We start from the raw sequence: 27,718 nt of genomic DNA, 5'->3' as shown, positions 1-27,718 counted from the left end.
TACAACTGCATCCAAAATAATAAAGTATCTAGGAATAAACTTAACCAAGGATGTAAAAGACCTGTACTTTGAAAACTATAAGATATTAATGAAGGAAACTGAAGACAATGCAAGTAAATGGGAAGATACTCCATGCTCATGGACTGGGAGAAGTATTGTTAAAATGTCCAAACTACCTAAAGCAATCTACAGATTTAATATAATCCCTATCAAAATACCAATATCAATTTTTACAGAACTAGAACAAAAATCCTAAAATTTGTATGAAATCACAAAAGACCCTGAATAGTCAAAGCAATCTTGAAAAAGAAGAACAAAACTGAAGGTACCACAATCCCGGATTTCAAATTATACTACAAAGCTGTAATAATCAAAACAGAATGGTACTGGCACAAAAAGAGACACACAGAACAATGGAACAGATCTGAAAGCCTAGAAATAAACCCAGAATATATGGTCAATTAAGCTTCAACAAATGAGGCAAGAATACACAATGGGAAAATGACAGTGTCTTCAACAATGGTGCTGGGAAAACTGGACAGTTACATGCAAAAGAATGGAACTGGACCACTTTCTTATACCATACACAGAAACTCAAAATGGATTAAAGACTAAATGTGACACCTGAAACCACAAAAATTCAAGAAGGGAGCAGTAATTTCTTAGACATCACCAGTAGCAACATCTCTCTAGATATGTTTCCTAAGGCAAGGGAAACAAAAGCAAAAATAAATTATTGTGATTACATCAAAATAAAAAGCTTCTGCACAACAAAGAAAACAAGCAACAAAACTAAAAGACAACATATTGAATAAGAAAGGATATTCACAAATGAAATTTTGACAAAGGGTTAATATCTAAAATATATATTAAGAACTATACAACTCAACACCAAAAAATAATCCAACTAAAAAAGGACATTAGACATGAGCAGACACTTCTCCAAAGAAGACATACGGATGGCCAATAGATACATGAAAACATGTTCAATGGGGCACCTGGGTGGCTCAGTAGGTTAAGCACCAGACTTTAACTCAGGTCATGATCTCACAGTCTGCAAGTTAAAGCCCCACATTGGGCTCTGTGCTGACAGCTCAGAGCCTGGAGCCTGCTTCAGATTCTGTCTTCCTCTCTCTCTGCCCCTCCCCTCTCACACTCTGTCTCTCCCTTCAAACATTAAAAAAAAAAAAAAAAAAAAAAAAAAAAAAAAAAATTAAAAAAATTTTTAAAAGAAAGATGTTCCATATCACTCATCATCAGGGAAATGCAAATCAAAATCACAATTAAGATATTACCTAATATCTGTCAGAATGGCTAAAATCAACAACATGAGAAACAAGTATTGACAAGCATATGGAGAAAAAGGAACTCTCATGAATTATTGGTGGGAATGCAAATTGGTGCAGCTGCTGTAGAAAACAGTATAGAGGTTCCTCAAAACATTAACTATAGAACTATCCTATTATCTAGTAATTGCACAACTGGCTATTTACTCAAAGAATAGAAAACACTAACTTGCTCCACAGGATGTACACACCCCTATGTTTATTGCACCATTATTTACAAAAGCTAAACTATGGAAGCAGCCCAAGTTCTATCTATTGACAGACAGATATCGATATCTAGATAGATATCTATCGATAGATCCATCAATAGATGCATGGATAAACAGGATGTGGTATAAAGACATACAGATGGCCAACAGACACATGAAAAGATGTTCATCATCAGAGAATGCAAATCAAAACTAGAATGAGATATAACTTCACACCTGTCAGAATGGCTAAAATCAATAATACAAGAAACCACAGGTGTTGACGAGGATGAAGAAAAAGGAACCCTCGTGCACTGCTGGTGGGAATGCAGACTAGTGCAGCCACTGTGGGAGATAGGATGGAGGCTCCTCAAAAAGTTAAAAATAGAACCACCTAATGATCCAGCAATCGCATTACTGGGTACTTACCCAAAAAATACAAGAACACCAATTCAAAGGGATACATGCACCCCTATGTTTATAGCAGCATTATTTACAATAGGCAAGATATGGGAGCAGCCCAAGTGTCCACAGACTGATGAATGAATAAAGATGTAGTACATATACATGATGGAATATTATTCAGCCATTAAAAAGAATGAAATCTTGCCATTTGCAACAACATGGATGGATCTAGAGAGCATAATGCTAAACAAAAGAAGTCAGAGAAAGACAAATACTATATGATTTCACTCATATGTCAAATCTAAGAAACAAAACAAAAAAGCAAAGGGAAAAAAAGGAGAAAGAGAGACAAATCAAGAAACAGACTCTTAATTGTAGAGAACTGATAGTTACCAGAAGGGAGGTGAGTGAGGAGATAGGTAATTAGGTGGGGGATTAAAGAGTGCACTTATAGTAAGTACGGAGTAATATACAGAACTGTTGAATCAATGTATTGTACACTTGAAACTAGTATAACACTATATGTTAACTACATTGGAATAAAAATAAAATTAAAAAAATTCCAAGCAAAAAAATAAATAAATAGAAATAAAAATTTCATATATATTATACAGGCCTTACCAATAATCTCACAATGTAGATTATTGTCATTTTAGAGAGAAGGAAATGGAATCTAAGAGAGGTTAAATGGATTGTCCCAAAACTACAGCTTGTCAGTGGCAGAACCACAATTTAAACTTAGGTCCGCCACATTTCAGATGGCACACTCATATCATTCCTCATTGATTCAAAATATATTTTTGAGGGGCGCCTGGGTGGCTCGGTTGGTTAAGCATCTGACTTCAGCTCAGGTCATGATCTCGCGGTTTGTGAGTTTGAAACCCGTGTCAGGCTCTGTGGTGACAGCTCAGAGCCTGGAGCCTGCTTCAGATTCTGTGTCTCCCCCTCTTTCTGCCCCTCCCATGCTCATGGTCTGTCTTCCTCTCTCAATAATAAATAAATGTTAAAAAAACTCAATATGTATTTTTGAAGGCCTAATACAGACAAGGTACCCTAGTAGGCAGAGAAAATATAAAATGATGAACAAATCCAAAAAGGTCCCTGCCTCAGGAACCTCGAAGGCTATGAAAGAGTCATATGAAGGAAGTCATACACATATATATAAAATAGCAGTTGTCAGGGGAGGTTTTCCTGAAGAAGTCAAGATCTGAAGAATGGGCAGACGTTAACTAAGCAGCCTCTTATATGTGGAATTATAAAGAATTTGCCATGGTAAGTACACCATGCATATTTATTCTTATGAATTTATGTATGAATGTAATATGTAATTATATTCTCTAAATCCCAGATATAAAATATACAAAATTCTTTTAAATCCCAGTTACAGTGTATATGAGATCCTCTTCCTCTAAATATAACTGGTATTAGAAAAAAGCCATTTAAAGTCAGTCCACATAAGACAGGTGAAAATTTGGGGCACCTGGGCAGCTCAGTCAGTTAAGAAGCCGACTCTTAAATGGCTGACTCTTGCTTTTGGCTCACACTTCGTTAGATCAAGCCCCGCGTCAGGCTCTGCACTGATACCATGGAGCCTGCTTGGAATTCTCTCTCCTTCTCTCTCTGTCTCTCCCCCATCGCTTGCGCTCACACTCTCAAAATAAATAAATAAACTTTAAAAAAAGGGATGAAAATTTCACATATAGTGGTAAGAATTTTGATCAGTTTATCTTATATTTAACAAATTTCAGTTATAATTGCAATTATGTACTAATTCTTAATCATGAACAAATGAAGTAAAGATTTGGGCATAATTTTCCAACAAAATTGTTACATACAAACTAACTTCACCTAATGTCTAGCTTCTATATCATAATTGTAAAGAAGGTTTTATTGTAAAAAATCTGAGATTGTTGACAATTTTTCCAAGACCTTCTTTTAATCTTGATATTCAATTTTTTTTTAATTTTTTTTCAATGTTTATTTATTTTTTGGGGGGACAGAGAGAGACAGAGCATGAACGGGGGAGGGGCAGAGAGAGAAGGAGACACAGAATCGGAAACAGGCTCCAGGCTCTGAGCCATCAGCCCAGAGCCTGAGGCGGCGCTCGAACTCACGGACCGCGAGATCGTGACCTGGCTGAAGTCGGATGCTTAACTGACTGCGCCACCCAGGTGCCCCGATATTCAATTTTTTTTAAGAGATGAGAGGGTCAGCATCATCTTTCTATTTTCTGTTTTTTAATTGCGGTGGCCTAACTCTGCCAAACCTTCATTTGTCTTCAGTTTCATTTGTAATTTGAGTTCAACAACATCATTTTCATCATCTATCTACATCTTTTCAAAGTTTGCAATTGAACCCTAAAATCACTTTGTATTGCATTAAGTGTTTTACAGGAGTATTCAACAACCCAGAAAAGACTGGCTAACAATGCCCATAGACTAAACAGGCATGCATATATGAAGGACAACTAGTTTTATAAGTGATTTGTTCATCTGAATATAATTTTGGCTTCCCTTTGCAATCTCATGACTATGGGGGCTTAAATAATAAATAGTGAGCTAACTAGAAGAGCTGTGCAGTTTGAGCAGATAGTGGCAAGAGATGAGGTCAGAGAGGAAAGTATCCACATAGCAATGCTGCCTCCCATAGTGAAAGAATATGGGCACATGTATATCAATACAATTTAAGAACAGCCAGTAAACAAGGTAGCCAGGAAAAGTAGATAGGAGAATCATCCAGCAGAAAAACTTTATAGGGTAGTCATAAAAGCCACCACTCTAATAACACATTCTTAAAAATAAGAGTAATTTAAATAACGAAAAACCCAAGCTTTAAATTTTGTTTCAAATTCTTCCTGTAGAATGTATAAATCTCCCTAGAAATAGATCAGATTTTTCTAGCCAGTTGGTTAAAACCACCCTTTTAATACACTTAAGAGCCTCCCACTTAGATGTTAGCTTGCTAACAATCTTACAATATTAGTTTTTTGTCAGGCCTGACTCAGGGCACATTAGGAAAGAAAAACAAAATATTATGTATGAGGCCAGCAACAAAACCACAGTGGAGACCAGTACATCTCAACACCTCAAAATTACTTACTATGTATTTAGGTATGGTAATAATAGATGGTATGGTAATAAGGTAATAATTAGTGTTAGGCCTTTCAGCTTATTTCTTAAATAATTTTAAAAGCTTTTGTTTTTAGAATGTACAAAAAAAAACACCCCAACATCAGGTCAAAATAATCTTTCTCTTCCTAAGAAAGTACTTGGATCACATCTTGTCAATGTGAATAAAAATTAGAAAGCGAGTTTTTCCTGAAGCCAAATATAATTTTTCTATGAAATACACACAAAGAAACATGTCTATTCTGCTTAGCTCCATATTTACCTTTGTATGGTGTTCAAGCATTTCCTTATGTTACAAAAACTGGCACACTTGGCTATTACTTCTAATTAATTTTAAAAAGGGCAAAAATAAAAAAGCATAATCTTAAACCTCATAAGGTTGAGTTAACAACTGGAATAAAACAAATGTCTGAAGTGAACAAAAACACTAAATGGACATTGGAAGAAAAAGTACATGCTCTGATATAAGGCAGTTAAAGTAAAACATCACTTTGGAATAAACATTTACTAGTAGTCAATGACGCAGAACTAAAAGACTGTTCCACACAAAAGCCAAGACTTTTATATCGACCTGTTCCACTGGAGTCAGCAATTTCTTCCTGAAGACTTTTACAGGGTTCTAACAATCTTTAGCATTTCTTATTATATAACTCAGCATGAGAAACTAATTTTCAAAAGGTATTTAATTATATTAAAAGTGCAATGCTGAGCTATGGCAATATTCGATTCCAAAAAGTAAAAAAATATAATCCGGGCCACATATTGAGAAGATGCCATAGTTAACACTTCAATAATGCAATTTCACATGTGAATCAGTCTATTGTAAAAAGTTAAAAAAATCTTTTCCTCTCTTCATATAACCATTATTTACTAATAAGACATCATGACTAACGATGAACAAAAACTATCCTTGACATTGTATAGAAATAGACGTTTATACTATAACAGTTAAGGACACTGGGTTATAGGGAACAGAGAACTTAGTTCACAATAGCATATACAAATATAGACTCATTATTTTCAAAAAACAAAAAATCTTGAACTCAGTGATTGCTAAGGTTGGTTTAGTAGTGAATGAATTCGTCAATATCTTCAATATTTTTGCTCCACTACACTGAACATATTGACCTTTTGTATTCATATTTGTTGTCTAATGATTGCAAGATGATCACTGCAGCTCCAAACATCATATCTAAGGTCAAAGCAAGAAAATGGGGTTAACCCCAGCCCTGTCTGACCCTTTATTTAGAAACAGGGAAAGCCTTCCATGAAGTTCTCCACCCCCCCCAGATTCATGGATTAGAATTATATTACTGCAGCAGTAAGAAAGGTTGCAATTAAATATTTAACTTCCTAATTTTTATGGTAGCAGTAAGGAATGGATATGGGATGGCCAACCAACAATGTCTGTCAGGCCTCAACTCAATACACACATGTGCGCGCACCCACACACACAATTTCTTACACATGTTAAAAAGAACAGACTTATCATTTCTTCAAGGAAGACAACCCCACTATTTCACCCAATTACTGCAAGAAGTCGGATGTCTGGGTGATTTTCTATCTGTTCTATGTAGTACAAATATGGCAACTCTTATCTGACCATCTATATGGCTAAAAGATAACCTGTCTCTAAACGATTCCCTTTCTATATACATTTATAAAATAATGAAAAAGAAACAACACAGTGGCCTCAATAAAAATTCTATTTTTAAAAATTTTTTTTAATGTTTATTTATTTTTGAGAGAGAGACAGAGCACTAATGGGGGAGGGACAGAGAGAGGGAGAGGAAGATACAGTATCTGAAACAGGCTCCAGGCTCTGAGCTGTCAGTACAGAGCCTGACCCAGGGCTTGAACTTGGGAACGGTGAGATCATGACCTAGGCCTAAGTCGGACACTTAACCAACTGAACCACCCAGGTGCCCCTCAATAAAAATTCTATTGCGAAAAGGGGACAACAGGAAGCACACAGTGGTCAACAGTTCACAACCCACATCATAATCTCATTGGTCAGAAATCAGAGATTCCTTAGCAGGCAATAAGGTAAACTCCCTGGTTAGCCAATCTGGCAGCTCTTAGTTTAAATCTCTGGAATATCTGCGTTGACATTGTCCTCTATGGCCATATCTAAGGTAGGTTTTGAAGCAGATGCTCTTCTCAGGGGCTCCACAGCTTTTGTAGTCTACTTCATGTTGGTTTGACTTAGGAAAGAAGGAATGTGGACTGCTTAGAAGGTAAAAACAATAACAACTAGCTGCCACCTCTATATTATAGTTCCCTCAAAGATGCATCAAGCTTCTGGGCTATTTTCTCCAGATCAATTCCTTGTATGAGTAACCATAGCCAAAAATCATTTCTGGAAAGTTTTAGGCCTGGAGATTTTCATCTCTTAGCTACTGACCTCTGAACTCTCATGAAAGATTTGAAGCAATTCTAAAAATAGTCTTAGGTGAGAGGGTACTGCACATAATCCTACAAAATTCCAAATTATGAGACTCCTTGTCCATTTAGAGTGTGAGCTAAAGGCAGAATACCTCCATAGCAAAGCTATATTTTGTTGCCTCCACTGCTCTTGTGCTGAGGGGCAGTAATTTGAGTTCACCCCTTCTCTAGGATCCTTCTGAAAAGCCACAAAAAGTAACCAACACATGACAACATTCCAAATTTCTCCTATCATTTCTCCTAACACTGCAGCTTCAATTTGCACAGTCAGCCTTCCAAGAAACAGTAGGCACAGGTTAATCAAATGCTTTGCTATTATACAACAAAGGTTACAACTTTTCTCCCCCTTTTTTCCCCCATAATAAGCCTGGAGGTAGGCAGTCTAAGGTTGGACACACTGTCCAACAATGTTCTCGACTATTTTGATCCTTCTCCTCCACAGTCCTCAGTTTGTTTGGAATCACATTTTCAGTATCATGCTTGCCATCTCATGGTTGCAAGATGGCTGCTACATTTCCCAGCTGCATGTCTGCAGTTAAGGCACAAAGAAAGTGGAAAAAGTACCGGCCACCTAACAGTCTCTATATTAGGAAAGTCAGCAGACTTGTCTTCAGGATCACTGGCAAAAGAGAATGGGATGGTTATAAATGACTTTAACTAGGGTTTTTTGCTTGAAGATGGGCACATTGTTGCCCCTAAGAAAACGAAGGTGAGCAACAGGGAATGGGTATTAGAAAGGTCACTAAGAATATCTGCCATGCATAGGTATTTATAGTTTTAAGAGAACATTTAACAAATAAAAACCAATCTCTATTTGGTGAAATTTCAGGCAATATAACAGAAGTGGCAGGGGTGGGGGTAAGGACCTCAGGCAGTGCTACAGAAATATATTTTAAGTAAAGAGATCTCTACTCATCCTACTTGGGAGTCCATCCCTGAAATTAGCACCCTTTAGCAACTCAGTTTTTCACAGACTTTCCCTTCCTTCAATTCTGAACCCACAGATTCTCTAAAATACCCATGTTTATTAACAACCGTTTCTATGGCAGCAGAGCCCCTGGTGGTAGGGCACAGGGGTGGAGGCTATTTATAAGTTAAGGACTGACAGTACATGCCAATAGCAGCTATTATTGATGATATCCTTGAGGAATTTCTGAAAGAGATAAATTTTGTGAAAACAAACAAACCAAAACAAAAAACAAAAAACCAAGACATATTCATGGTGCTTGTTGTTCACCAAGAAACTTCTTGATTATAATTTGGTTTCCCATCTAGGTCCGACACCTGAAAGAAAAATACACTGAGCATCCTGGTATGACTGGTTTATGTAACAGTTTTATCTCACTGCAAAGTAATAAATTTACATTCTGGCTTTACATATTCAGCTAATGAGGTTGTCAGACTAATGTAATGCTCTATGAGACATTTAATGACCAGATCAGGTTTCTAAGACCACAAAACTGAGACTCAGATCCTGGTAAATTCACTAAGTAAGGTTATATTACCAATGTGGTCTTCTGAATAACAGCAACTGGCCTAACCAAAGCAATAGCCCTTCACATCACTAAGTGTACTGGCATGACTTCTTTAACACATTTATAGAAGGGAAAAAAAATTAAAAAAAGGGGAGGGGGCACTTGGGTGGCTCAGTCCGTTAAGCATCTGACTTCAGCTCAGGTCATGATCTCACGGTTCATGGGTTCAAGTCCTGCATCAGGCTCTGTGCTGACAGCTGGAGCCTGGAGCCTGCTTCAGATTCTGTGTCTCCTTCTCTCTCTGCCCCTCCCCTTTTCATGCTCTCTCTCTCTCTCTCAAAAATAAATAAACATTAAAAAAAATTTTTAAAAGAAGCACTAAGTCAATTTTCATTCTACACAGCAGCTCACAAAAGCCATTTTTTATGTAAATTGTGCCACTTATCAATATACTCAAGTCACCAATGTTTCAAAGAATAGTTTCAAGCAGCCTTCAACTCACAATTTATATATATATATATTATACATATATTTCACATATACATGTTTCATATATATACATACACTTATACATAATACATGTATTATACATATTATACATATGTATTATACATTATGTATGCATATGTATTATACATATTATACATATGTATTATACATTATGTATACATATGTATTATACATTATGTATACATCTGTATAATTATATACATATGTATTATACATAATATATGTATAAGTGTAAGTATATATACATAGGTATGTAGTATAAGGGTTAAGGGCATGGATTCTGGAACCAGAGACATAGAATGCAAATCCCAGTTCCACACTGAAGCATTCCACCACAGAATAAGTGTGTGACACTGGGTAAAATCTTTGCACCCAATTTCCTCACCTATATGAGGCAGCTTGAGGCAGAATAATAGTGCTTACTTCAAAGAGTTTTCTGAATAGAAAATGAATCTATACATGTAAAGTGCCTGGCACATAAGAAACAGTTAACAAATGTTAGCTATCATTACTCTTTTTTTTTCACTTTATTTATTTATTTGAGGGGAAAGGCACAGAGAGGAAGAGGGAGAATCCCAAACAGTCTCCATGCTGTCAGCACAGAGCCCCACGTGAGCCTCAATTCCACAAACAATGAGATTATGACCTGAGCCAAAATCAAGAGTCAGACACTCAACCAACTGAGCCACCCAGGTATCCCAGCTATCATTACTCTTAATGGGAAAACCTAAATAGTGCATGGCTGCATTTTACGCAAATAGGAAATGATTTGATAATATTCATTTTATATATAAAATTTGAAATAACACAGATTCTCCCAAATTAATAATTCATCAAGAATTACAGTTTCAAAGCTGACTGGTGAGTGATTTAAAAAACTTTCAAGGGGCACCTGAGTAACTTGGTTGAGCATCCCACTCTTGATATTGTGTCAGGTCATGATCCCAGGATTGTGAGATCTCCCTCCCTCTGCCCCTCTCCCTCACTTGTGCACTCTAAAAAAGTAAAATAAAATAACTCTTTTAAGCTACTGCCATGTGGCCATAGCAAACTTTCCATTCTTTGCTGCTAAGAATAGTCTTGAATTATCCAGGTCTCCTACAAAATGCTACAGCTCTACAGAGATATAAAGAAGATAAAAATCACAGCTTTCCAACCCAACCCCTTAGTGTTATCCCTAGTACCCTAGCCTTTCTAAAGGTTTCCTATGGCTTTGAAGACTAGACACTCTACAATCAACATCCAAACAGAGTTAAGTCTCTGAACACTGTCCCAGGAAAACTCTTCTTGAAATAAATGGTCAGTCAGCCTAGTGATTTTTCACATGTATGTGCCCTTCTCAGGCCTGGAATAATTACTATCTTCTCCCATTTTCCTCAGTATACATAACTGGTCATCTTTAATATTTTCTTGCTCATAAAGAAATATTCTCTTAATGGCCCTGATTTTCCTCTAACATGTGCCTACTTTTCTCTTTAACTCAAATACTACCTTCATTTCTGTTTTAGTCACCTCCATCAACATGTTGTTTTTCCTTTTGCCTCTGACCATCACATCTTCACACTCAACCCCCCTAAATCACACTCACTCCAATTCTTCGACTTCTCAAGCCATTCTTAACTCTCCATCCCATTCCCCATCGACTAGAGTCCATTTCTTTTTTTTTTTTTTTAATTTTTTAATGTTTATTTATTGAGAGAGAGAGAGAGAGAAGAGAGCATGAGCAGGGAGGGGCAGAGAGAGCAGGAGACACAGAATCTGAAGCAGACTCTAGCCTCTGATATGTCAGCACAGAGCCTGATGAGGGGCCTGAACCCACAAGCTGTGAGATCATGAACTAAGCCAAAGTCAGACACTTAACCAACTGAGCCACCCAGGTGCCCCTAGAGTCCATTTCTCTAAGGATAAACTCTTTTTATCCTAAGTTTATTTTTTACTTCTCTGCAGTTCATTTTTAATAAAAATCTGGTTTTCCTTTAACTCACAAGGTGCATTTTCCAATATAACTATTTAGTCCTTACTTTCCCCTGTTTCTCAGAATCAATGGAAAGAAGTGAGAACAGTCTTGTCTTTGTTCCCAAATGCCATTTTCAGATTATCCGACCGTGGTCCACTTATTGTTTGACATTGCCACCTTATCGCACATTTCAGAGAGCAGTCCTCAACAATCCTGAACACACTCATCTTTAAATTTATCCTCCCATCCTTCTCTTGAGTCTTGATAAAAGTGATTCATTAAGAGTCCATAATTCCATTTCTGTCAGTGTTAATATATATTCATATATGAAACAGAAAAATTAAACATGTTAATAAAGGTCACATGGCCAACAATGGAACTGAATAAAATATATGACTATTTCTGGGCTCATAAAATAACTTTATAACTTTCCATGATACTCCTGAAGTCAAGTTCTGTAAATTTACATATTCTATCATTAGAAATATACCATGTTAGCTACTGCCTTAGACATAAATCACTGTGTTTTTCAAAATCAACCATAGCATCATAAAATTAGATGGATGTATAAGTGGATTAGATGGATGTATAAGCTATTCTTGGCAGATGATCAGGCTACTTAGACCTTTTATAAAACAGATTCTACAATTTCCTAACATAAATCCTTCTAATCTTAAACATCTTAATTTCAAAATCTTTGATTTTTCTAATGTAAATTTATCCTGCTGTGTTTCCCCTAAGGAGATGGGAAAAGGACAGGTGCCATTCTCAGTATGACAATATCTTACCTGCTTGAAAAGTATGATTACCTCTTAGGCTTTGTTTTCTAAGCTCAACAACTTGGACTATTTTCCAGACTCCTATTCTCCAAAACTTTCTTAACCTTCTTTAGTTCTACCCGTATTATTTTTAAATCACAAAGACCAGACTTAGATTTAGCCAGTTTACAGAACTTTGTTGTCTGTAATGCTTTTATAGTTAATACATAATTGAACAGGATTCTACACGTACAGGCTTCTGAAATGAGACTCCAGCTTCCATAAATTAAAAGTTACAGAACTTCCATACTGTGGAGTCTACCTTATTGTCTCTTAGTTAATTTAAACCCATAATCTATGGTTACAGTTGACAAATCATGGCTATATGTATGGTTCCAAAACATTAGAAAGAATTAACAAATACTTACCTGATTTGTCCTTGGGTGAAACTTTTTTCCTCCTAGATTGCAGAGTAGAGAGGCAACTGGCTCTCACTTTATAGTTCACCTCTATTTCTTCTGCTTTGATAGAAATTATGGCAGCCATAAAGAAACATAAAAATGGGAAATATTTTACGTAACAATTTTAGTAACATATGAAGAGAAGGAAAGTAGAATCTGTTTACCAATTTCATATGAGCCTTTCTTTTACCTAGTGATACCCTAGCAGAAATTTTACTTTGTTAATATATTTAATTTCTCCTCCTTCCCCAACCTTTTTTTTTTAAGCCACAGGAAAACTATTCATTATTAAATACAAGGCTAAAAGTTGGATTAAGAGGGAAATAGAATTTTATTAAAAGGGTATTAATGGGGCGCCTGGGTGGCGCAGTCGGTTAAGCGTCCGACTTCAGCCAGGTCATGATCTCGCGGTCCGTGAGTTCGAGCCCCGCGTCGGGCTCTGGGCTGATGGCTCAGAGCCTGGAGCCTGTTTCCGATTCTGTGTCTCCCTCTCTCTCTGCCCCTCCCCTGTTCATGCTCTGTCTCTCTCTGTCCCAAAAATAAATAAACGTTGAAAAAAAAAAATTAAAAAAAAAAAAAAGGGTATTGAATGGGGGAATGCCCTTTCAAGCAGGGAGTTCTGGGGGATGGCAAGGAATTATATTTCTTTTATTATAAAAGTTATTTTTTGTATTATGTCTCTACCAAGAAAAAATATTATGCATAGAGAGTTCATAAGAATTGTCATTTCAATAAGGTAGTAACCTTCGTGAAAAAGGAGGAAAGTGGCATACAGTATCATCTATCTGTCTTCCTCTTTCAAACTCCCATGCCCCAAAAGGCTTTACTTTATATGGCACTGAGAAGATAAAGGCAGTGGCTCACAAGACCTTAATTATATAAAAGTAGCATATATGAATAACATAAGTTTTTATAACAAGCCAATTTTTGGAACGCACAATCCCAAAGAAGTTTATGCTCCTTCTGTAGTCCTACAAATAATGAACATAAAAGTTTTATTAATAGTGTAATTTTGTAACTGCAAAACATCAAAAACTCATTGAGGCACAATTTGATGTATACATGTGAGTCACTTGAGGCACTGGGGTTGAACTTGGGGTCTCTGAATCAGGATCTTGGTTCCTGAACCTACTAGCTATGTGATCTTGAGCAAGTTACTTAATCCCTTTGTACCTCAGTTTTCTCATCTATAACTATACCTTCCTAATAGGGGCTGTTTTAAGAAAAAAAGGATTCCATCAATAAACACATAGTCATGTGCTTGCTAAGTTTTAAAATAGAGCAATCTTACTATAGTTGGAATATAGGATCATTTTCCTTATATACATATTCATTATATACACATACATATTCATTATATACATATATATTCATTATACACACACACATATAATATATATATACATTGATATTCCATTTTGACACATGAATTATGTAACCAAAAGAACAGTTTCCTCATGAAGAACAAGTAAAGTTCCAAATATTAAGCTTATAGTAAAGCTCAATTCATTTGAATACTATCCACTTTGTGATAATTTTAGCCCAATGGTATATTCAGAACATGACATACAGAGGGGGTTTGCCTTTAACACCTCCTCTCCTATGTGACAAAATTATTTCAAGTAATGATCATGAAATGAAACAAATAATATCCAGGAAAGAAACAGATCATGAAATTCTTTTATTCAACTCCACGTCTATGCCAATATAAGTATTATAGTACCCCCAAAAAAGTAATGGAATTAATGTTTTTGAAAAAAGGAAAAACTTAAACCTACATATTGGTTTGTTGACATACTAAATAAAAACATTACACCTCCTAGTCTCTTGATTTGTTCTTTAGTTTTAAAGCAAATATTAACAAAAAGAATAATTTTCAAAGTTAAAAATATTCTGATTCAATTATTTAAAAGAATGATTTCACATATGAACTAAAATGTGTACTTACCAACCCAAAATATTACACCATCAAGTTTGCACTTTGTTTTACTCTTGAGTTTACCATACAAATGAAAACTGTAACTGGTCACACAGAGTAACAACACTGAAGCAATCATTTTCTGTTTCTTCATCCTTATAATCACTGTGCTACCACCGTTTATTAATAATTAAGAATTATTTAAATGAGAGATACAGACCAAAGGAGTTGTAGACATGAACTGTGCCCAAAGCTCTGAATTACCCTGAACTGTTATGAATCTACTTGGGGAAATACCCATATAGATGAGTCTATGTTTACTGAAGGCCAACTGTATAACTGGGAGTTCTGTGAATTAACTTCCATGTAGAATATAGTTATTAAATAGTAATTAAAATGTGCTTACAGCTTATATATACATTATTAAAACTAGCTAGAGAAATTGTTTAGAACTTAGACTGATAGATTTTTATCACCGACATTGTTTAGAATTTCTGATACATAAAAATTACCAGTAATAAGAAGTAGACAAACTTTTAGTGGGTTTGTGATAGTTTAGATTTTCTAAGGACAATGAGAATTACTACTGCCTACACCCAAGGTGATGCCCTTTTTGCCCCACTCTCTGAATGCCACTGCTCAAGGTTGAATCTACCATCACGGTACTATCCCTGAAGATGGGTTTGCTGAATTATATTTAACCTACTTGTAAGAAAACCTTTTTAATAGGAATTTTTAATTTTTTTAATGTTTATTTGGTTTTGAGACACAGAGAGAGAAAGACAGAGCACAGGATGGGGAGGGGCAGAGAGAGAGGGAAACATAGAATCTGAAGCAGTCTCCAGGCTCTGATATGTCAGCACAGAGCCCAATGTGGGGCTCGAACCCACCAACGGTGAGATCATGACCTGAGCCGAAGTCGGACACTTAACAAACTGAGCCACCCAGGCGCCCCTAATAAGAATGTTAATTGAACACCTACTGCGTGTATGGTAGTATGCTTTGTGTTTTATCCACACAAGACTGTATGCACATGAATTTTGCTGATTTTAATTCAATCATATTTATTCATTAAAGCCATCTCAGCAGGATTTTTTAAGAGCTCTTTTGTTAGCACTTATTGTCTATACTTAAATGTTTAAAAAAGTACCACACAAAGTCACATGTATTCCATTTTTCAGGATTCTCACTAACTCAGATTGCCTTCTCCCTGTGTGTTCCAAATAAATGAAGAAGCATCATAAACCAACATTTAAAAAAGGTTTTAAAACAGATACATAAACATTAACAATTTAAGATCTCCTGGTATTAAATTTCACAAATCATGTGGCATCAGATTTATATGTTCCATTTTTACAAGCAACTACCTCAAGAGAACAAATTTTAACCCTGATATCAATCTTTTTTCAGATATTCACAAGATCAACATAATCTCTAATCTGCCCTCTCATAATCTTACAGCGGCATACATGCACAAACTTTCTGATTATGTGATTCTAGTACTCTTGAAAGAGTCTTTTTAACTTAAAGAAAATCGGACTTACCTCAAAAGACATTTTGGTATGGGATATTATGCCAATTACAACCACATTAAAACCGGGTATGTCTGGCAAGTAAGTGACATACAAGGCTTAAACCCAGTTAATTTCTTCCACTCCGGCTTGATAACCCCATTTTCCTATGGCTGGGGGGCTCCCTCACCCACAAAATTCCCTCTGGTTAGTTACCTAGTCTTCTGAAGCATACCTGTTCTGTTTAAACAGTTAAACAGTTAAACTGCCCCTGGGGCAGTTAAAAATAAAAATCACATGCCACTTTCCTGCAGATTAGATTTTAATGGATTTGAGGTAAGGCTCCAGAATCTGATTTTAAACAAGAGTCCCCAAGTGATTCTTGTAGGCAAGTTTAAGAACAAGCTAAAGAGGCCTGCCAGAGCTGTTCAGTTCCTCTAAACTGATCAGCCTCAAGGGCTAGTCCTCCTCTGGGTGTTAGGGGTATCTGAAAACAAGAACAGGACAAGTTTGGAGAAAGCAGAACGCCATCTTGTCTACCTATCTCTGTTTTCAACACCCTGTATAATTTACCTAAAGGGGCAAAGATTTTAATTTGGAGTATGTGCTGTGAAGTAGGATACCACCAGGGGTCAGCATAGAGCTGACAAATTATAGGTGTTCACGGATTTTTGACTTCACACTACCACCTAAAATGGTTGCACCTACATTTTCCATAAACTCAGATTACCAAAAAACGGGGGGTGGGGGGGGGGGAGTTGGGGCACCACACTTAGAAGATACAGGTAAAAGATGTTAGTACGCAATTTCTACATAGTTTTCTCATTCTCTGTCTTTATGAACAGCCATGTAGACAGAAAGTTCCCTTGAAGTAGCATTGTACCTGGAACCAAAAATTGTATTAGACTACAAAGCCTCCAGGTAACTAAAGTGATGTTCCAATTTGTCTGTAAATTTCAAAATACTTGTCCTACTCTTTTAACTAGCATTGTAACTGGGTGCTTTTCAACGGTATTAATCAAATCTTTAAAGTTCTACTAAGTGGGGGAAAACTAGAGTGGATAACAATGTTGGCCAACTATGCTAAGGCTTTTTTTTTTTTTTTACACCTTTTTTTGAGTGTAATTAAAATGCTTCCACCCGGTCAGAAAACTATACTCCCCTCACCCCCATTTCATCCATCCTCCCAAGATTTCTTGACACATCCCCACTTTCTCCCTTCCAGTCCACATTTCTTTCTTCTGGAAATGTAGAAGAAAAATTCTCTGGCAACCCAGGTAGCTTCTACAAATATCACCTCCAAGGCTTTTTTTCCCTCTGAAATTGCACCATTAGGGTAAGAAACACAGATGAGGGGTGGCCTGAAAAAGAAATTTTACCTATTCCCAGCTTGCCAAATTAGATACTCACACCCTACCCAGACATTCCTGAGTCTGAGAAGAGCATGATGCAGCCCCTGGGGCAATTCCTTGACCTAGGTTTTTACTCTTTCAACTCCACAATTTTCATCTTTTAGCTAGGAAAGCAGAAGGGGAGGAGGAAGCAAGAATGACAAAAACACTCCTTGGGAGGCCAAATGGGCCTAAACAAAACCAAAATCTGCTTCAGAAGAGGTAGGAGATCCAGAAAATAAGGTTGTCTGCAGAGCCAAAGGCTACACTGACGTGTCCTAGAAAGGAAGATTTCCAAACTTTTCAAGTATCTTAACAAAAATGTCAGGACCCCATAGGAAAATGGCTGTATTTTTGGCATGAGTTGATACAGACTACAAATAAAAGCTATGAATCCCAGAAGCTGCCATAGAGACCATGTTCCACTGCTCACGGCACCTGCAGACATTAGACTCGTGCATGTATATGCGAGGACTCTTTTAACCTACAGAGAAAAACTGTGGTTGCATCCAGAATCCTCACCTACTCCACTTACCCACCTGCTAACCAAGAACTATGGTCCTAGAACTCAATGAGGTCAGTATCATCTCCAAGGGGTGAAATCTTACTATATGTGTAAGATTCAGCTACACTTAACTGTAAATAACTATACAGTTTATCAATCATATTTGAATTTCATGTGGGGGTGCGGCGATTCGTGAGCAAAATGTCTAAGTGTCTTAAGAGGACGATAATGGATAGGGAAAAAAAGGTTGAGAAACACTGCCCTACAAGGGTCCTGGGCTGAGACTATCAAATGAGGCTTCTGCTAGGTATTTTTATCCCAAGACAGCACATGGAGGGTCAGGGGTTTCTGATTCTGTTACGACCTTGGCCAGAAAGAGGTGGTTTTCCCCTGGGTGGCCTCAAAACGTAGAGGGTAATGCCTGCCATTCGCTCCCTCACCGAGTGCCATGTGCGGATGTAACGAAAAACCGGCAAAGAGCTCGGGAAACTGCAAAGCGCTGCACCAAAGCCAAAGGAGGTTTCTTAGCTTGATCTTACGAAATCCCCCAGGCGGGGCCCTGCCGGCCAGCGCACTTGTTGCTTCCCCGAGGCGCCCCGCCCGCCTCCAGCTCAGATCTTCCCTTCGCTACCCCCTCCTCTCCTCCACACATGCACACGCGCCCCCACCCCGCCCCCCGACTCGGCCGCGCGACCCCCTCACCCACGCCACGACGCCGGCGCGCTGCGATCGGGCCCTGGTGGCTGCCCAGCCCCCGCCCCCTGCCCGGCTGCAGCCGCCAGCCGGACCCGCCGAGACTGCTGTTTCCTAGACAGCCGCGCCGCCGCTCCGCAGCCGCCGGGGGCGCGCGCGCGGACGGCGGGAGGCGAGGGCGCAGGCGCGAGCCCGGGTAAGCCGCCGGACCGGAGCCAGCGGAACACCGTCTAGCTAGGTGGGCGGAGGAGCCCAGGGAGCGGCAGAGCCGCGAGGGGGCGGGGGGGCGGACAGGGGAGCCCCGGGAGCGCGAGCTGCGGCCGGCACCGCTGCAGAGCCAAGCGAATCCCGAGCCCAGGCAGCAGGTATGTGTCCTCGAAGCCGGCCGTGGCCGGGGCTTCCCCGCCTCGGTGTCCGGGTCCTGTGGCCGGGCCGGAGGTAGGGGCCAGTCGAGGTTTGCAGGATGCGTGTCCGGGAGGGCTGGGATCTCACCGCTGACCTTCATCCCCGCTCGCCAGGGGAGCAAGAGGAGGGTGCGTGGGGCAACCCAGGACTTCAGTGCCAGCCTGGGAATCTGCTTCTCGTCACATGCTCCTTATTTATTTTTGCAAACTGCTCTGGTTCGGGTCCAGCTGCAGATGTTTTACCTCCCATTCTTTGCCTCCGTGTGCCATCTTGCATTTATTAATAAAACATGCAAGCTGGGGTGTGGGGGGTGGATTGCTGCTGGGGGAATCCCATTGCAGTATGGGATGAGTGGCGCCTATTTTCGGTTTTCAGGCGTGGTATTGAAATGGAAATCCCACACCCTGGGCATTTGTGGCTTGGTTGGTCGTGACCACTTCCTACTGGGCTTCCCCCATTTGTCTGGAGGCGCTACAGCGGCAGGATGGGCTGTCAGGAAAGGATGGTGGGTTTTCACCGTCAGGCCAGAATCCCCTTCAGGGGACAGGTGCAACCTAGGGCATACAGTTCCCTGCTTGCTAACTTGCCAAGGAGGCTTAAACCCCGAAAATTGTTTCCCTTGGTTGCCAAGAGGAGGCCTTGAACAGAACCCTCCAGACTTGCATACTCAAACTCATTAAGGTTTTGCATCTGAAGATGACTAAAGCTTGCCACCTGTTGGAAGTCAGACCCCATGAAATCTTCCATAATTTAGCCCACCAACCCTTGCTTCAGTCACTAATACCTAGCGATAAGCCCATATTGGTTCTTCCTATCTTCTTTAATACTGCTTGGCTTTTGTTTCTTTTAAAATAAAACCTCTGATATGATGCTCCATATGTTATAAATTACATGATTTGTTTATATTCCATAAACTTAATAACATCATATCCTAGAAACTAAATTTCTTTAGTGTGTATGTTACCTATTTCCTAGCTTCTCACCTTGCTTCAAGCATCAGTCGGAAAAGCGGGATATATGTTTTCACTGTGGTAAAAAGAATAGTAAAAACTAGAAGCGTAGAATATAAGTGGTTATCACAAGACATTGGGATATGGCAGTAGAACTAATAGCTTGTAAAATATAGTCTGTGTGCCATATCTAATCATGAGGACACATTCTTAAATGCTCATATGTGCCAGGTACTGAGCTAAAGGCTGTTTGTGCACAATCTCATTTGGTCCTTAAAACAAACCTATTATCTGCATGTTGAAGATGAAGAAGCTAAGACTAAGAAAGGTTAGCTAACTTGCCCAAGGTCACACAGAGCCACGATAAAGGTGCACACTCAAAAGCATGTAATTGCTGGAGGTGGAGGGGTATTGGAAGGAACCTTTAACCCTGGTGCTGCTGCTGCATCTACATTTGCATTTAGATCAAGCTTATGCATGAGCATACATGCTTGGATCCGATTTTCCATTTCATAGATTCCACATCAGTCTTTGCAGCTTTCCAGTAAGAGAAACTGTTGTTTCAGAATGGGTCTGTGGAATTTTTTGAGGTGGCACTGAGCCTATAAAAAATGGTGTCTTAAACATGCTTCCATTTAACTCTCTCAAACAAGCAGTTAAGTTCAAAAAGTTGTTTCCCTTCAGATTTAAATCTGTAAAATGTATATGCATCAGATAGAATGAGTCACTCATGTTTTTCATTATTGCATCCCACTCCAGTCTTGCCACCCTGCACACTGGCTTCTGGTCTCACTGCTAGTCATAAGAACAACATTACCTATCACACTTGAATGTGAGTGTCTTAATGGGGTGAAGGAATCCATACCAGTCACGGACCATAATCCAGTCTCTGCGATTGTAGCAGTTATTCATTTGAAAATCTTAGTATCTGTGCATTCAGCTATGGATGTCTACTTAATCATTTTTTGCAAGCGCATTATTATAATGCAAATATTGGATTTTGCTACACATTCCTAGTAGTTCTCCATAGACTTAGAAATTGCTATAGTTGCATCAATGGAAAAAGCACTCTATGGGGCTACAAACTTTTATATTCAGGTCACATATTTAAGATGGTCGTGAAAAAGGTATAGGTAAATATAAGGGATTATTTGAAAATGATATCCCATGGAAGTTACAAGTTTGTAATCACAAATTGGTGACTGATACTAGGTAGGAAATATAAGACTATCTTGTAAATTTTCTTCCTTGGACAATATGACTGGTTTTAGAACACCGTATTCTTACTTTTTTCATTATACTGTGTTGTGTTGACAGTAAAGGAGTTTGTGTAGCCATTTTGCCTCATGGAAAACATTCAGTTGTGGAAGAGCACATTCCCTAGTGCTTATGGAAATGCTGAGATGGAGTCTTCCCACCCTGGGGATTTCCAGTCTATGCTTCAGATAAACTCAAGTTGAGTCCTGGTGTTACTGGGGAAGCAGCAGAAAGTAAAGAGAGGTGTTGTTTGATTTCTGGAGAGGAAATGGGTTTTCCTATGTAGAGCATCACTATCTTCTTCAGTAAGAAATCTCATAATTAAAAAGCATCCAAGGGGCACCTAGGTAGCTCAGTCAGTTGAGCATCCGACTTCAGCTCAGATCATGATCTCCCAGTTGGTGAGTCTGAGCCTTGTGTTGGGGTTTGTGCTGACAGCTCACGCCTGGAGCCCACTTCAGATTCTATGTCTCCCTCTCTCTCTGCCCCTCCCCCATTCATGGTCAGTCTCTCTGTCTCTCCCAAAAATAAATAACATTAAAAAAAAGTTAAACTAGGAAAAACTGTATGGTCAACTATGGATGCTTAAGCATTATTTTTTCCTCTCACCAAGTGTCTTTTTGGGGTTTTTTGGAGGTGAGAACAACTAAAATTTTGCCAAGCTATGGCTAGCATGCATTGCAATGACTGATTGTAATGCACATTTGAATGTATCATTGAGTAAGACACTGGAAACTGGCTTATTTGTCTTTCTTTGACCTTGTAAACTACTTAGTTGTGAAATGTGTTTTTTGTTATAGTATTCTTAATTTAGTATTCTTTAAAATGATATTTTTTTCAGGGTCAACAATCTTGAGTCATAAAAGAAGTTCACAGCTTATTTTAAAGATACTTTATTTTCATCAGTCTCTTTTTCTCCCCTTGGTGGCAGCCATTTTAAAAGTTTTAATTTTATTAAGAAAATGGTTCACAATCCATAAGTTAATCCATTCCGTTTCCAAACTGGACCAGAGTTCACAGTTGCTGGCCAGGCACACCCACCATAAGACCCACCATAAGACCTTCACCCACCATAAGACCTGTAGTTCAGGTCTGATCTGTGAACCCTCTAGCTCCCTTTGGCCTTATTTGTACCCAGTTTCCCCACATAGAAGGTGTAAGAGTTCCTAAAGTTAGGTCACACCAGGCAGCCTTGCTTGGGTAAGCAAGATGGAATGGTGGCTACTCAATAGGAGAGGGCCAGGAAATCACTTCTTCTGCATCAACACTAGCCTATATTGTGATTTCTGCTTGCAAATGTAGTATGTATTCATTGTAAAATGTCAAGCATTACATAAATATAGAAGATAGAAGATCAATGATTAGAATCTTTAGTAATCTTACTCCTCAGCAATAGTCAGCATTAATAGTTAGGTGTGAATTCTAGATTTTTGAATGTGGATACTAAAATATTACTGTTTGCCAACGGTACTATATACATAGATGCATACTGGTTTGCAGGGTTTTTTTTTTTTCTTTTTTGTACTCCTAGAGACCCTTGAATGGCATAGTTCTAGACATGTTTGCTCAACCGCAATGAGAGCTAGATGAAAGGAACCCTGTAACCAGGAGAAGAGGCAAGAGACTAATGTGTGGTGGGTAGGAACTGGGCACGATCTGTGTCCTATGATAGATTTACATTCTGTATCTCCTTTAACCCTTTACAGTTATCCTTTGTGGTTAACTGTGTATAGGTGTGGAGACAGGGGAGTCCAAGGTACAGGAGATTTAAGGAGCCAAGCTAAGTTCAAGCCCAGATCAGTGTGGCTCAAACTCAGGGCTTTTTCAGAACACAGAATGAATAGCACTCTGCCTGTGCCCATCCACACTGACCTCCTTGCTGTTCCCCCTACCTCATAGCCTTAGCATTAGTGGTTCCCTGTCCTGGAATGTCCTTCCCACAGATATCTGATTGGTTTGCTCCCTCACCGCCTTTTGGCTTTGCTTGAAATCTGACTACTCCTTTAAAATGAAGCACTCAGGGCACCTGGGTGGCTCAGTTGGTTGGGCTTCCAACTTCAGCTCAGGTCATGATCTCACAGTCTGTGAGTTCAAGCCCTGCGTCAGGCTCTGCACTGACAACAGCTCAGAGCCTGGAGCCTGCTTCAGATTCTGTCTCCCTGTCTCTCTGCCACTCCCCAGCTCACACTCTGTCTCTCTCTCAAAAATAAAATAAAATCATAAAAAAAAAAATAAAATGAAGCACTCTCCACTGAGCATTCTTAGCTCTCCTCCCTGCTTTGTTTTCATTCATAGCCCCTCCTAATTTACCATATAAATTGGTTATTTTGTTTATTGCCCATCTCCCCCACCCCCAGCCCCACCCCCACCCCGGGCATGAAGGCTCTAGAACACAGGGATTTTATCTATTTTGTTTACTTCCCGAACCCTGATGTTAAGGAAAAGAACTGACAAGTCACTGTGGCATCCTTGAATCTTTCCAGCCTGCCACTCTTCTTGTTTCTGTTAGCCCTTACACTTCCATGTAGTGAGCAGTGGGGAACAGCAAGGGAAGTAGAGAAGAATCAGGAGAGATCTCATCTTACTCTTAAGTGGGTGTCTGGGAGAGAGGAACCTCCCAGGTAGACTCAGGAAAATGGAAAGAAAGTTGCCTGAGGGTTGGATGTGTGACAAGGTAGCAGGAAGTACAGGGGGAGATGGCCAGAGAGGAAGAGGAGACCTGTGTAGTTTCCCCTCTATTTGGCATACATAATGTTTTTTGAAGACTTCCAAAGAAGGAGACACCAGATTCCATCAACTTTCCTAGTGGCCTGAGTTAACTAGAAAGGAAGAAGAATCTACACACAGGCAGATTAATCACTGCATTACCGTCATCAGCCTGTTGCATTTTTTAAAGATTAAATACCTGTTGGTGTCTTTCCTGTTTAAGCCAGAGTGTGAGAGTTCATTGCCAAAGCACTTAGCTCGTGTGTCTGAGTTTTGGCAGGAAGCATGTACCAACAGCATCACAGCCTGAGATTCTTTTGGCCCAAGCAGTCCCAGACTTCTTGTTACCTTTCATACATCTGTGGTTTGCAGTAGTTCTTGGGCCCCAGCACAATGATGGGCATTTGGGGGAATAAGTCAGCCTTAGAACCCTTTTGAATTTAGTACACTGGGGTGCTGGAGGGAGTTCATGGTTATGGGATAAAGTCAGTGAAACTGCTCCTCAGCCACAGGGTGGCCTCACACTCTGGCTCCTCCTCCTCCTCTCCTCCTGTTTTCCTCCTCCTCTGTGACTTTAATTGCTGCCCTAGGCAGCCTGAATTACCTGCCAGTAGAGAATTCCCCTTCAAAAAAAAAATGCAGCCTCCTTAAAACTGCTTTTGGTTTATCATAAAAACTACTCCATAGCTAGGACAGGGGCTGATAATGCATGTTCCCACAGCTCATTAAAACAAAGAATTTTAATAAGTATTCTGCTCTTTGCAGGCCAGGGTTTTGGAAGTCCAGACTGGGATCAGGCAGCTGTTCTTTGGATTTCAGTCTAAAGCCAGAACATACACATTCATTTTGGCTGCTCTCTTTTGGCTCAAAACAGGTCTGAAAAGAGTTCTTTCATCTGTGATTCCCTCACGGTCTCCTACCTTAGTTACGAAACTGCCATCGTGTCCAGCCAATGCAGTATATAAAGTCAAGTAACCTTTCACCCATAATGGTGTCCCTTCAAACAGTTAAATCGTTGTATTGTACCTCAGTTTGATGCAGTGTTTTTAATGAACAATTTCTGTGACACTTGCTAATTCTCCTTTAACCATGACTACTCAACTTTGTTAGTTTTGCCCTTCCAAGACAAAAGAACAGGGTGAAATATACTATAGTCCCTGAAATAAAGTGTTCTATTGTTTGGGGACATCATCTCAAAAGAAAAGCTTGGACATTTCTCTCCTGTCTCTCCATGTCCTTTCATTGTCAGTTTCTTCCCTGGGGGCTCTATCTGCTATCACTCCTCCCTTGATATCCTACAAGGAACCCCTGTTCCTACCCCTCTACTGAAACGGAATTCTTAAAGGTCACCCGTGATTGCCTAATCACAAATCCGATGGCCGATTCTCAGATTTCGTTCCTGATGGCTCAGCAACATCTGACCCTGTTGACTTCTTCTACTCCTTGAAATGTTCTGTTGGCAGCACCCTCTAAGGCATCTGGTCTTTGCTCTGCTCTCATCATTCCTGTCTAGCAAGAGGCAGTCTGGAGAAGTGGTTACGAGTATAGGCTCTGGCCAGGGTTTGGACCCTGGCTCTAGCACTTGCTAACTGTGTGACTTTAGTGAGTTATTTAAGCTGTCCTGCCCCCCGCATCCTCAGTTTCTTTATCCATAAAATGGGAAGAAGAATAGTTAGGTCATTAGGGCTGTCAGGAAGAGGATTAAATGAATGTGCCTGGTAAAGAGTAAAGCACTTGGTAACTGCCAACTTTGATCATTGTAACTTCCTATTTGGATACCTTCAGAGACTCCCTTGTATCTGCAGGTAATTAAGTTTAGTTACTGCCCCTGGCCTTTCCCAATATGTGCCCACTTCTAAGACTTTATCCATGCTGTCCCCACTTGAGGACCACCTTCACCCCTTTCTGCTCTGCCCCTGCTTCCCTGGCCAGAGGAGGGAGAGCCAGAAGGGCTGTGCCCACCTGGAGGCCCTTAGCACAGGCCGTGTGTAATGGAAGATGTCCTCCCTTGGGCACCGAGCCAATCTCTTTCAGGCAAATTATAAATCACTTAAGGACACCAGCTGTGATTTATACTTTTTAAAAATACCCTTCTCAGCATATAGCACTATGTGCATAGTAGGAATTAACTCCTATCTTCTAACTGCCAAAACATGATGGTTTTTCTTGGTCCTTCCAAAACCATTTTTCTTTCTAAACTGAAATTTGTATTGATCAGTCCTACAGCCCATGTAAGCTTTATATGGGAAAACTGAGTCAACACCATAGGGAGAATTAACCACTTCAGAACCTTTTTGGAATGATGAGGGATATATAGAAATCACTAAAATAATGGGAGCACAGGGAGTAACTTATTTTTTATTTATTTTTTTACATTTATTTATTTTTGAGAGACAGAGAGAGACAGAGCGTGAGTGGGGTTATGATAATCAAAAATGTCTCCGAACATTGCCAAATGTCCCCTAGGGTAAAAATCATCCCCATTTGAGATCCACTGCTCTATAGGATCAGTCCAGAAAACTCAGTGTCTTCCCAATTCACAAAATATCAGAACTCGGACAGTTTGGATCAAGTGAAGATGAAGATTGTAATAGGCTTGAAAGGTAAATTTGGGTTTGAAATCACTAACGTAGAGAAAATTTAGTGTCTACAGATCTTTGGTTCATAACCCCATCATAAGTTGAAAATATTGTTAAATGGAAAATGCATTTAATACACCCAGTACACCTGACCTCATAGCTTAGCCTAACCTACCTTAAACATGCTTAGAACACTTACATTAGCATAAGATCATCTAATGCAAAACATATTCTATAATAAAGTGTTGAATATTGAATACTGAATACTCTACTGAATTTATTGAATACTCTACTGAAAGTGAAAAACAGAATGGTTGTAAATGTATCGGTTGTTTACCCTGACAGCCTGTGGCTGACTGGGAGCTAGCTGCCTCTTGCTACTGCTGTCCAGCATCAGGGGAAATACTGTACTGCATATCACTAGCATGGGAAAAGATCCAAATTCAAAATTTGAAGTACAACTTCTACTAAATGTATACTGCTTTTGTACCGTCATGAAATCAAAAAATCATCGGTTGAACCATTACAATTGTCTGTATAAGCAGTTGTGGCTTATATCATAAATAAGAAGTAAATCGGGGCGCCTGGGTGGCGCAGTCGGTTGAGCGTCCGACTTCAGCCAGGTCACGATCTCGCGGTCCGTGAGTTCGAGCCCCGCGTCGGGCTCTGGGCTGATGGCTCAGAGCCTGGAGCTTGTTTCCGATTCTGTGTCTCCCTCTCTCTCTGCCCCTCGCCCGTTCATGCTCTGTCTCTCTCTGTCCCAAAAATAAATAAACGTTGAAAAAAAAAATTTAAAAATAAATAAATAAATAAATAAGAAGTAAACCAATAAAGTAATTACAGAAATTCAGACTGTCATACTCCTAAAAGATCTTGGGTCTGAATACAACAACTCGAATGCAATATCCTAATCATCCTTGGGGTATTTTTGTTGAAATGTATTTAAGTGCCCCAAATACTTTTATACTTTTGACAATAAGTATATTAAACAAAAAATAATGACTGGAGAACTCTTAAGTTGATCACCATTGGAGGGAATCATATTTGACCTGAGGTAAGCTGGTTCTCCCTACCAGAAGCTGATTCTTTCTTTCTTTCTTTCTTTCTTTCTTTCTTTCTTTCTTTCTTTC

The 27,718-nt window shown here is 39.2% G+C and overlaps 2 protein-coding genes across 6 annotated transcripts in view; one reads left to right on the top strand and one right to left on the bottom strand.

The window, feature by feature from the left end:
- Positions 1-18,833, bottom strand: part of NRG4 (neuregulin 4) — a 190,242-nt gene extending 171,409 nt beyond the window's left edge. For 3 of the 5 annotated variants that reach the window (XM_040493353.1, XM_040493352.1, XM_040493351.1), the window contains exons 1-3: positions 18,701-18,833; positions 16,136-16,197; positions 12,641-12,733 (exon numbers count right to left, since the gene is read on the bottom strand). The gene's annotated coding sequence lies outside the window, so the exon portion shown is untranslated. Of the gene's footprint in view, positions 1-9,274; positions 9,321-12,640; positions 12,734-16,135; positions 16,198-18,700 lie in introns of those variants that run through there. The other 2 variants (XR_005795952.1, XM_040493355.1) reach the window with 2 other exon arrangements.
- A 103-nt stretch (positions 18,834-18,936) lies between these two features.
- TMEM266 (transmembrane protein 266) overlaps positions 18,937-27,718 on the top strand; it is a 130,058-nt gene continuing 121,276 nt past the window's right edge. Inside the window, exon 1 of the mRNA XM_040493350.1 lies at positions 18,937-19,056. The gene's annotated coding sequence lies outside the window, so the exon portion shown is untranslated. The remainder of the gene's footprint in view (positions 19,057-27,718) is intronic.

This window comes from Herpailurus yagouaroundi, unplaced genomic scaffold (genome assembly GCF_014898765.1).
Source record: "Herpailurus yagouaroundi ecotype Mexico unplaced genomic scaffold, PumYag 184, whole genome shotgun sequence".
NCBI lineage: Eukaryota > Metazoa > Chordata > Mammalia > Carnivora > Felidae > Herpailurus > Herpailurus yagouaroundi.
This window is presented reverse-complemented; position numbering and strand designations above follow the sequence as displayed.